Here is a 10720-nt window from a genome sequence, read left to right as displayed (position 1 = left end):
TCATCGTAGTTTTGATATGCATTTCCCTAATTGCCAGTGAGGTTGAACATCTTTTCATATATGTATTGGCTGTTTATCTTCTTGGAAGAGGTGTATTTTCAGGTCCTCTGCCCACTTTTTTATTGGGTTGTTTGTTTGGTGTTGAGTTTTATGAGTTCTTTATATATTTTGGAAATTAAACCTTTGCCAGAGCTACTGTTAGCAAATATCATCTCTCATCTGGTTAGCTGCTTCTTTGTTTTGTTGTCAGTTTCTTTTGCTGTGCAGAAGTTTTTTAGTTTGATATAGTCCCATTCATTTATATTTGTCTTTACTTCCCTTGCCTTTGGGGGTAAATTCATAGAATGTTCTCTACAACCCAGGTCCATTAGTCTGGTACCTATATTTTCTTCTATGTAACTTATTGTTTTGGGTCTTATATTTAGGTCTTTGATCCATTTTGAATTAATTTTTGTACATGAGGACAAACTGTAATCCAGTTTCATTTGTTTGCATGTGGCTTTCTGGTCTTCCCAGCACCATTTATTGAGGAGACTACCTTTACTCCATTGTGTATTTCTGGCTCTTTTTTTGAAAATTATCTGTGGTTTTATAGTTGGGCTCTCTATTCTGTTCCATTGGTCTCTGTGTTTGTTTCTCTGCCAATACCATACTGTTTTGATTATTGTAGCTCTGTTGTATAATTTGAAGTCAGGTAGCATGATACCTCCAGCTTTGTTCTTTTTTTCCTCAGGATTCCTTTGACTACTCAGGGTCTTTTGTGGTTCCATACAAATCTGAAAGATTTCTCATCATATTTCTTTAAAAAATGACATTGGTGCTTCCACTTCCTTCTCTCTCTTTCTCCTCCATTGAGGTGCGTGTGTTTGCTCCTTCACGATGTCTTCCCACAAGGCTGTCAGGATCAGGAGGTTCCTGGCCAAGACACAAAAGCAGAACTGGCCCATTCCCCAATGGATTCAGATGAAAACTGGTAATAAAATCAGGTACAACTTGAAGAGGAGACATTGGAGAAGAACCACACTGGGCCTATGAGAAATTACACATGAGAGATGACCCACATATTTATGCTGTATCCAGGTTGCCTACACCCTTAAATGATTGAAAAGATGCTACTGTCTGGACAGTTGGGGCATTTTAAGTGGAAAATTAATGGACTTGTGATTTTGCTCTGTTGATTTCTCCCCCCTGCAATAGTGAGTTGGTTCAGTAATAAATGTGTGAGACCATTAAAAATAAATGACATTGGGATTTTGAAAAGGATTGCATTAAATCTGTATAGTGTTTTGGGTAATATAGCCCGAAGTTAAAGGGGCTTATCTCCACAGCATTGGAATCCTGGGCTGAGGAGTCTGGTGTGGGGCTGGGGCCCCTTGCTCCTCACAGAAGGCCTCCGCTGCATAGATATCCCTCCTGATTAAAAGAACAATGCCACACTGGGTGTTGATCCAGCCCATTCGCACCTCTGCCCCTCCTACCAGTCTTGCTTTCTTCTTCAATTCTCTAGTTGTAGGGCTTCCATTTACCCAGCATCCAGGCAGTTCTGAATGATGATTGTTTTGTATTTTAGTTGTAATTTTGATGTGTTGCAGTTGATTTCGAATTTTAAGGCATTGTGGTCAGAGAACAAGCTTGGTATAATTTCAATCCCTTTCAATTTATTGAGGCTAGTTTTGTGACCCAACATACGGTCTGTCCTTGAGACAGCGTTTAATGTGCTGTGGATAAGAATGTATAATCTGATGTTCTGGGGTGAAAAGTTCTGTAAATGTCAATTATGTCCATTTGGTCTAGTGTTTCATTTAAGGCTGCTATTTCTTTATTGATTTTCTGTTTGTTTGATCTGTCTAGAGCTGTCAATGCAGTAGTAAGGTACCCAACTATGATTGTGTTTTATCTGTCCTACCTTTAATTCTGTGAATAGCTGTTTTATATATTTTGGTGTTCCTTGGTTGGGCGCATATATACTATTAAGAAGTGTTATGTTTTCTTGATGCAGTGTTCCCTTTATCATTATAAAGAGTCCATTTTTTTTCTCTTATTATCTTTGTTATCTTGAAATCTATTTTGTCAGATATAAGTATGGCTACATTTGCTTTTCTGTGGATATTATTTGCTAGGGGAATAATTTTCCACCCTCTTACATTAAATCTACTTTTGTCTTTGCAACTTAAATGTGTCTCTTGTAGGCAGCATATGGTTGGGTTTTGTTTTTTGATCCACTCTGCTATTCTGTGCCTCTTTATTGGTGAGTTCAGACCATTTACATTTAGGGTAATTATTGATGTGTGAGTATTTCCTATAGCCATTTTATCTTTTGTTTTCTGGTAGTTCTTTTCCTTTGTGTTTCTGTGTTTCTGTTGTTGTTTTGTTTGGTGGCATTTCATACTTCTTTCTTCTGTCCCCCCCCCTTTTTTTTTTAATACAAAATGCCTTGGAGAGGGCTTCTTTGGATTGAGGTAACTAGTTGTTCTATTTGCTTCTTGGATTTAAGGATCTAGTTCTCTCCGTAGGTTTGGGAAGTTCTCATCCACTATTTGTTTGAATAGACTCTCTGATTCATGCTCCCTCTCCTCCTCTTCTGGAATGCCTATAATTCTAATTTAAAGGATAATTTTGCTGGATATATTATTCGTGGCTGGTAATTTCTCTCTTTCAGGTATTTGAAAAAATTATCTGAAAAAAATGGCACTCTGATTACACTGCATTTTACAGCCTCAGGAAACCTTGGACCAGCTTGGTTTTACTCTGGATTTCACTGTCACCCCACCCAGCTTGTTCCTGCACCAGCATGCGAGTTCCTTCCCTTCCCTGCCAGCCAGCCAGGCGGACGGAGCGGCAGGTGTGGCCTCTGCCTCTCCCATGGACAGTCTGGCCTTACTTTTCTGATGGAGTCAGATAGTCCTTGCAGAGCTCTTTTATTTTTCTTTATGCTCAGTTTTTCTCTTCTTCCCTCTGTGTCACTTCTAGATTCCTATATTTGATATCACAAATTCCTTCCTCCATCTATGCTCAGTATTTCATGCTTAATCTCCTTAATTGCATACTTCATTTCTAGGATTTCTGGTTGGTTCTTTTTTAAGGTTTCAATCTCTTTGGTAAAGTACTCATTTTGTTCATTGATTTGTTTTCTGAGTGCATTGAATTGCCTATTTTCTCGCATCTCGTTGAGTAGTTTCAGAACAGCAATCTTGAAATCTTTGTCATTTATATCACATATTTCCTTGTGTTCCAGCTTGCTTTCTGGACATTTTTCATTTTCTTTCTGATCGTCCTTGTCACTGTGATTATTTATGGCATTTGCTATCCTCCTTTGCCTTTGCATTCATCTCTGAAGAGCTCTTTCTACTATTTTCCAGTAGATGGTGCTGAATTGCAAGATTCTTTAATCTCTGATCTCCTAATCTTGAACTTCTGCATCTGCTATAAGACAGTATAGCCTTACTGCTCAGGGGTGGGGTTTGTTTTGCTTTCACTATAATGGCAACCCCTGACCTCCGTTGGGTTCCACCCCAAGCACCCATCCTAGGGATCAGTCACAGATGGAAACAGCAGTTCTACTGCAATAGCTCTTGGTTTCCAGATGATATGCTCCTGGACCCAACTCCAAAGGCAATGGGAAGTGAGTTTTGGGAGTCGAAGTGGTGGCCGGGCTCTGTGGTTCCATTTCTTTGTTTGAAATATCACTCCTGGCCCAACATTGGAGAGCCGCAAGGTAGAAGCCCATGCTCTGTTAGGTGTCTGCTGACTCAGATACTATTCACTCCCTTGGCTGCTTGCCCAGCTGGGTGATCCCTGCCCTGCTCTCCCTACTCACCACCACCAGCTCTTTGTTCCTCCCAGCCAGAGGAAGCACCTGCTACCCCCATCTTTCTTCCCTCTCCTGGCAGGCTGAGCCAGGAGCTCCGGACTGCAGGGCTGTGTCTGCAGGCCGTCTGCATTCCTCCCTTCTTGTCTTCCTGCTTATTCCTGGCTGCCCACCTTTAGATGTTCAAATGCGCCGGTCTCTCAGGCATGTGTCTGTGCTGAGCAAGGATTTATTGTTGAATTATAGTTGGTTCATGTTGCAATTTCAGGGAGAGAGGATAAGGGGCTCTTGCACTCTGCCACTCTTTTGATGTCCTAATGGAAATCTTTGTGTATATACATCTCATTACTTCTTCATATTAAAAGGTTAAGAAGCAGAATTTCCAGGGATGTATTACTTAACTGGAACATGAGTCAAAAGAAAATATTTAGCGTGAGGCTAAGAGAGCCAAAAGGATGGAAAATGTAAAAAGGACCACGAGAGAAATAGTGGATAAGATGAAAAAGTCTAATATATAATTTAAATTGTAGTCCCAGAGGAAAAGAGAAAGAAAATGGCATAAAAGCAATATTTGAACAAATAAACTTTACCAAAATTCTCAGATGTTATTAAAATAAAAATTTTATCAGAACAAAAATAAAGAAAACCATAATTATGCACATTATAGTAAAACTGAAAACCACAGAGAAATACTTAGGGGCAGCCAGAGGACTAAAGATACATTTCCTTCAAAGGGGCAACCATATGACAGAATAATGCCTAAACCCTTAAGGATACGGAAAGATTGAAAGTAAAATGATGCCAAAAAAATAAAAATGGCAAAAAAAGAAAGAAAGTAAAATGATGCGAAAATATGTACTATGCCAACACTAACTAAAGAAAGCTGGAATCACTATATTAGTGTTACATAACTAATAACATAGCTTCAAAATATATAACAAAAACTGTTAGAATTATGAGACTACATATGTAAGTTCAAAATCACAGCAGAAGATTTTTAACATACCTCTTTCAGTAACTAATTCAATAAGTAGACAAAAATTTCATAAGGATATAGGAAATTTAAACATGATTGACCAACATATGGAGCATTGTACCAAACTGCAGAACACACATACACATCTCAAGTACATATGGAACATTTATGAAAGTAGAAGACCTATAGGCTTCTATAATAGTATAGGAAAATTATTTAGGCTTGATTAATTCAGACTAGAATCATTGACATCATGCAAAATGTATTACACAAAATATTTCTAACATGTACCCATTTCAAGAGTCAGTTTTTCCCTATCTATCTTATTCTACTGAATCCTGCATCTGGGAAGTAAGATCATAAAACAGCTGCACCATCTGCCATTCATTATGAAAATTCTGAAAATGATCTCAAGAAGTTAAGGAAGAATAGTAAATAAAGATTCAAAAAATAGAGGGACTGAGGGTGAACTGTAATGTAAACTACGGACTTTGGGTGATGATGTGTCCATGTAGGTTCATCAATTGTAACAAAGTATCACACTGGTGGGGGATGTTGATAATGGAGAGGCTGCGCATATGTGAGAACAGGGAGTGTATGGGAAGTCTCCTTACCTTCCCCTCAATTTTGCTAGGAACCTAAGCAAAACCATTCTAAAAATAGTCTTAAAATAGTTTTTAAAATACTAAAAATCTTTTTAAAAAATGTAAGGAGTTGGTCAAAATAGAAAATATTTGGTAATTCAATGTCTTGTCTTCACATAAGTAAGTTAGTTATCCTTAAGGTATTCTTTGTGCGAAATGCCTCATCTGAATATGTAAAAATATGCTAGTATTTAAGTTTTCACTTTTTAACAAGTTTGACTAATTAAAAAACAGATGTGAAAAGACCTGTTAATCATTTAGCTCAGTAATTATAAATACAACTTATCAATTAAAAAATAAAGCTGAAAAAAACTTAATGGGAAGGAAATAATAATAGAAATAAATGAAAAAGAAAAATATACCAGAGAAAAGACTAACAAAGCAAAGTTCATTCTTTAAAAATATTAATAACAATGGTTATATGCCTGGCGAAGCAGATCAAGAAAAAAAGAATAAAAAAGCAAAAATTAATATATAGGTCACACAGAATTTTTAAAGATAAAAAATTATCATAACAATTTTGTCAATATATTTGAAAATTTAGATTAAACTGACACATCTTTAGACAAAGAAAATTTATCAAAATATGAAAAAAATCAGAAATCTCCGAATAACTCTGTAACTATTAAAGAAATTGGATCCATCATTAAAAATCTTTCCACAAGGAAAACTCCAGGACTAGGTGTTATTGTCAGTGAATTCTACCAAAAATTAATACTACATTTATTAATATTACATTTATCATAGTGAATATATGATGCTAATTTATAGAAACTTTTCCAGAGATATTAAAAGAGGGAAGAACTCCAAATTGGCCAGCATAATCTTGATTCTGAAACCCATTTTACTCATGAACACTGATGTAAAAATCCTAAATAAAATATCAGCAAATCTGATTAAGCAATGTATAAAAATAATAACACACCTTGACCAAATTGGGTTTTCTTCAGCCATGCACGTTTGATTGTATATTTCAAAACCAGAGAATGTAATTCACCACATTAACAGAATGTCAACCCATAGTCTTTGGTGCCACTTCAAATGCCAACAGGAATCCCCAATCTGGGGTGCAGGCAAGAAGGAAACTTTATTTTGCACAAACAGCTCAACGGTAATACATGGCTGTGAAAACAACACTGCTGTGGAACAGCTCCATGGTGCTACAGCATGGCCGTGAGAAAAGAGGAAGGCTGTGAGGCGGCCCTGCGGCCAGGCCCCTCTCTAGCTAGGCAGCTCCATGACGGCCACTCTGCTCTGCCTAGCTTCACATACCACATGATCTCTTCTGCTCTGCCACTGTCTGCTCTGGGAAATACAATCTTCTGTCTCCCTGTTAAGTGCACTCTTGGAGCCAAAGTGGGGCTGGCTTATATAGATAGAATTCCCATCCCTTGGTCCCTGATTGGTCAGAATAGAGTCACTCTGATTGGCCAGAGTTGTGCAGACCCAATTGAATGGGGAAAGCCATCAGTTTTATTGGTTGAAATAGGACTCCAGGAACTCTTTTAAAAGGGCTGGCTCAGATGGTAGAAACAGTGCAGGCAGGCTAACTAGCACAGAAGTTTCCTGGTAGTGCAGTTTGCATGAGGCCCCAGTGCAGAAATGGCTGCGAGGCTTTATTTTATTATTATTATTTTTTATTTGAGCTCAGTTAGCCACCAGGAATCCTTCTTAATAGGTGTGTTTTTTTTCCCAGGGTTCACAATAATAATAATAATAATAATATATATGATCATTAATAGATTCAGGAAAAACACTTGATAAAATTCAACATCATTTGTGATTGAAATCTGTAGCAACAACTAGGAATAGAAAACATTTTTTTTTTTATGGTAAAGAACAGTTACAAAAAGAAACTATAGAAAAATCTTATTAATAGTGAAATGTCAAAGGCTTTCCCTCTGAAAATAGGAATGAGGAGTACACATCACCTCATCTATTCCACACACTGTACTACTGGAGGTTCTAGGGCAACAGGAAGAATAAGAAAGAAAAGCATAAAAAACAAACAAACAAAGGAGACATCTGTAATACTTTCAACAATAAATTTTAAAAAAGAAATAAAAACACAGGCAGCAAAAACTATTTGAGAATTTTATATAGAAAATCCAAAAGAATCTTCAAAGTATTGGAATAAGATTTTTAGATATAAGGGCAACAAAAAAATCAAGTTATCTATATACATTTATAGAAAAGAAAATTTTAAATACTATTTAAAATAGCAAATTTTAATAGAATAAATCTAATGAACAGTATACCAGGCCTCTATGTAGAATGCCATGAAATGTTTTTAAGGGAAATGTAAAAACCCCAAATAATGGAAACACTGTCCATAGACTGGAAAAAACAGTATTGTCAATATGCCCTTTCTCCGTATTCATTTAATTTAATGAAGTTCCTATCAAACTTCCACAGATAATTTGTGGAAATTGATGAACCAATTCTTAAATATATATGGAAAATTAAAGGGCCCAAAATAGCCAAGACATCCACGAAGATGAACAAAGTAAGAATTAATCAACTCATATTAATTCTTACTATAAGCTATTGTACTTAAGGCATTGTGACAGGCAAACAGATAAACAGAACAGAATTTAAAAATGTGGAAACAGCCCTGGCCAATTGACCAGTGGTTAGAGAATTGGTCCATGGACCAAAGGATCACAAGTTCGATTCCCTGTCCAGGGCACATACCGGGGTTGTGGGCTCCATCCCCCACAGGCTCCAATCTGGGCAGTAGGCCAGTCCTCTCACATCTGCTTCCTTCTCCCTCTTCTCCCTTCCCTCCTCTCTCTAAAAACATCAATGGAAAAATTATCCTCGGGTGAGGATTAAAAAAAAAAAGGAAACAAACTTATGTGTATATAGAACCTTGATTTATGACAAAGTTGACACTAGGGCAATGAGGAAATGCTGGTCTTCTCCTCCTTGCCTCTCCAAATGTTAATGTAATATGGATTGTTAGAAATGTTGGCTGGATATACTTAATTGAAAAATAGATTTGTTATCTCTTCTATGGATATGTCAACAGTTAGTCCAGGGGTGGGCAAACTTTTTGACTCGAGGGCCACAATGGGTTCTTAAACTGGACCGGAGGGCCGGAACAAAAGCATGGATGGAGTGTTTGTGTGAACTAATATAAATTCAAAGTAAACATCATTACATAAAAGGGTACGGTCTTTTTTTTCAATAGTTTTATTCATTTCAAACGGGCCGGATCTGGCCTGTGGGCCGTAGTTTGCCCACCGCTGATAGTCTTTGCTATTTTATAAAATCTTTGGTTGTTTCATTAGCCTGGCTTTTTCTCCCAATTTTTGATTAGTGGTATTATTATGGGGAAGAAAAATGGTGTAAGAATGTGTGACACATGTTTAATATTTATCTATCTTACTATATATTTATCTAACTATAGATGCACATAAATATGTTTAGGTAAAGATAGTGATGGTGGATAGGTGGTTCAAGGTAAGGACAAATGTCTTGAGTGCATATAGTGTGGTGAGAAGGGAAACTGGCAGATAATTGAAAATTCTATTACACTAGAAAAATTGTTCTACTAGTCACATAATCATTCCATAAATATTTATTGAATTCCTTAAATTTACAAGACATTGTTCTAGGTACTGGCAATATAATAATGCATAAATAAGACATGATCCCTGCTCTCATGGAGCGTACATTCTAACGTGAGGAACTACACAGTTACTTCATTGTTGTGATGAATATGAGGACGTCTATGTGCTATTGAAGCATATAACATACATACAAAATGGAAGCATATAAGTTAGGGTATCAAAGGGGAAGGATGCTTGAGTTGGTTTTTAAATAAAAGGACTTAATTGATGATGATGGGGAATGGGAGGGGCATAATTCCAGGGTATTACATGAAGCAACTGAAAAGATCGGCGTAACTGGTACATAGTGAGCAACAAGGACAGTCGCCTTGGATAGAACTGGTGTAGTAGGGAGGGACAAAAAGCACCCAAGGACTTGTCTATTGGGTTAATAATTTTGTTTTTTATCCTAATATTGGCAGGATGCCATTAAAGAAAGGATCTTAAGCAACCACTCCAATGCAGAAAGCACGTTGGTATTGCAGAAAGAGTTTTGGTCAGGCAATCAGACCTAGAGCAAGGATTATAGGCCTTTGAGGAAATTATGAGCCTCCTGGAATGACTTCCTCCTGCCTAAGCTGTGAATTTGTACTAGATGAGCACTAAGGTTTCCTTCAGCTCAAATTCTATATTTCTGTATATTCAAAGCCAAAACGTCAGCTAAAAAGAACTTAAACATATACATTCATGCATATACCAAGGGCACAGACAATAGTGTGATGAAGGCCTGGAGTGGGGCAGGGGCTGGGTAGAGGAGGGCAAAGGGTGGGAAAATGGGGGACATCTGTAATATTGTCAACAATAAATATTAACAATAAATTACAAAAACATACAGTAAATTTTAAAAACATTTTAAAATAAAAAAATTATAGTTGACATACAATATCATATTGGTTTCAGGCATACAACATAGTGATTAAACATTTATACTAGTATAACTTATGAAATGATCACCCCATAAGTCTAGTACCCATCTGACACACAGGTCATGTTTTGGTGAACTCTTCCCATGTGTAGAAAGAATAACGTTTAGATCCAATTGAGAATCATAATTTAATCTACCCAAAGGGATAGGGCTGAAGTTTCATTATCTCAAAGAAGGCTGAGCAGTCTTTAAGAAGGGAAGTGGGGACGAAGATGGTAGTGACCAGATGGCTTATAAGGACAAAGGCAGCAGGTAGATGCAGGCAGATGGGTGAAATTGACCTTAGTAGGATCATTTAACTTAAAGGCAGCTCGTGGCAGTCAAAGGAAGTTTAAGAGCGGGAAGGGATTATCAGCAATCCCCTTCCTCACCATTTTGGGGCGTACAATTGGCATTTCCTCAAGTTTGTGTCTTGCTTAATGTTTTGCAAAAACAGTATCGAGCACCCCATTCCTTGAGATTTGCTCAAATAAAACTATAAAAACCCTGGAGCCCAGGGGAAGACGCCTTTACAATCTGAAGGACCACAGTGTTGGCTGGTGTGGGTTTTGAGGGAGGAGTAATTGGAATGAACTGTAATTCCCAAGTGTTAAAGCTAAAGAGAATCTCGGCGATCGCCTTCAACGCACACTCTTCATTTTACATCTAGGACAACGGACACCTTAGAGACGAGTGATTTCCCACGCGGAGGCGCCTGCCCACGGTCTGAGGGTCTCTCCACCACCCGCGGCGGCCCTGGCCAGTCCCGCCCCG

The 10720-nt window shown here is 37.6% G+C and overlaps 1 pseudogene; it reads left to right on the top strand.

Moving 5' to 3' along the window:
• The first annotated feature begins 879 nt into the window (after nt 1-879).
• On the top strand, nt 880-9604 carry LOC102770245 (annotated as a pseudogene).
• The last annotated feature ends 1116 nt before the right edge of the window (nt 9605-10720 follow it).

Source organism: Myotis davidii, unplaced genomic scaffold, assembly GCF_000327345.1.
Source record: "Myotis davidii unplaced genomic scaffold, ASM32734v1 scaffold1069, whole genome shotgun sequence".
Taxonomy (NCBI): Eukaryota; Metazoa; Chordata; class Mammalia; order Chiroptera; family Vespertilionidae; genus Myotis; species Myotis davidii.
This window is presented reverse-complemented; position numbering and strand designations above follow the sequence as displayed.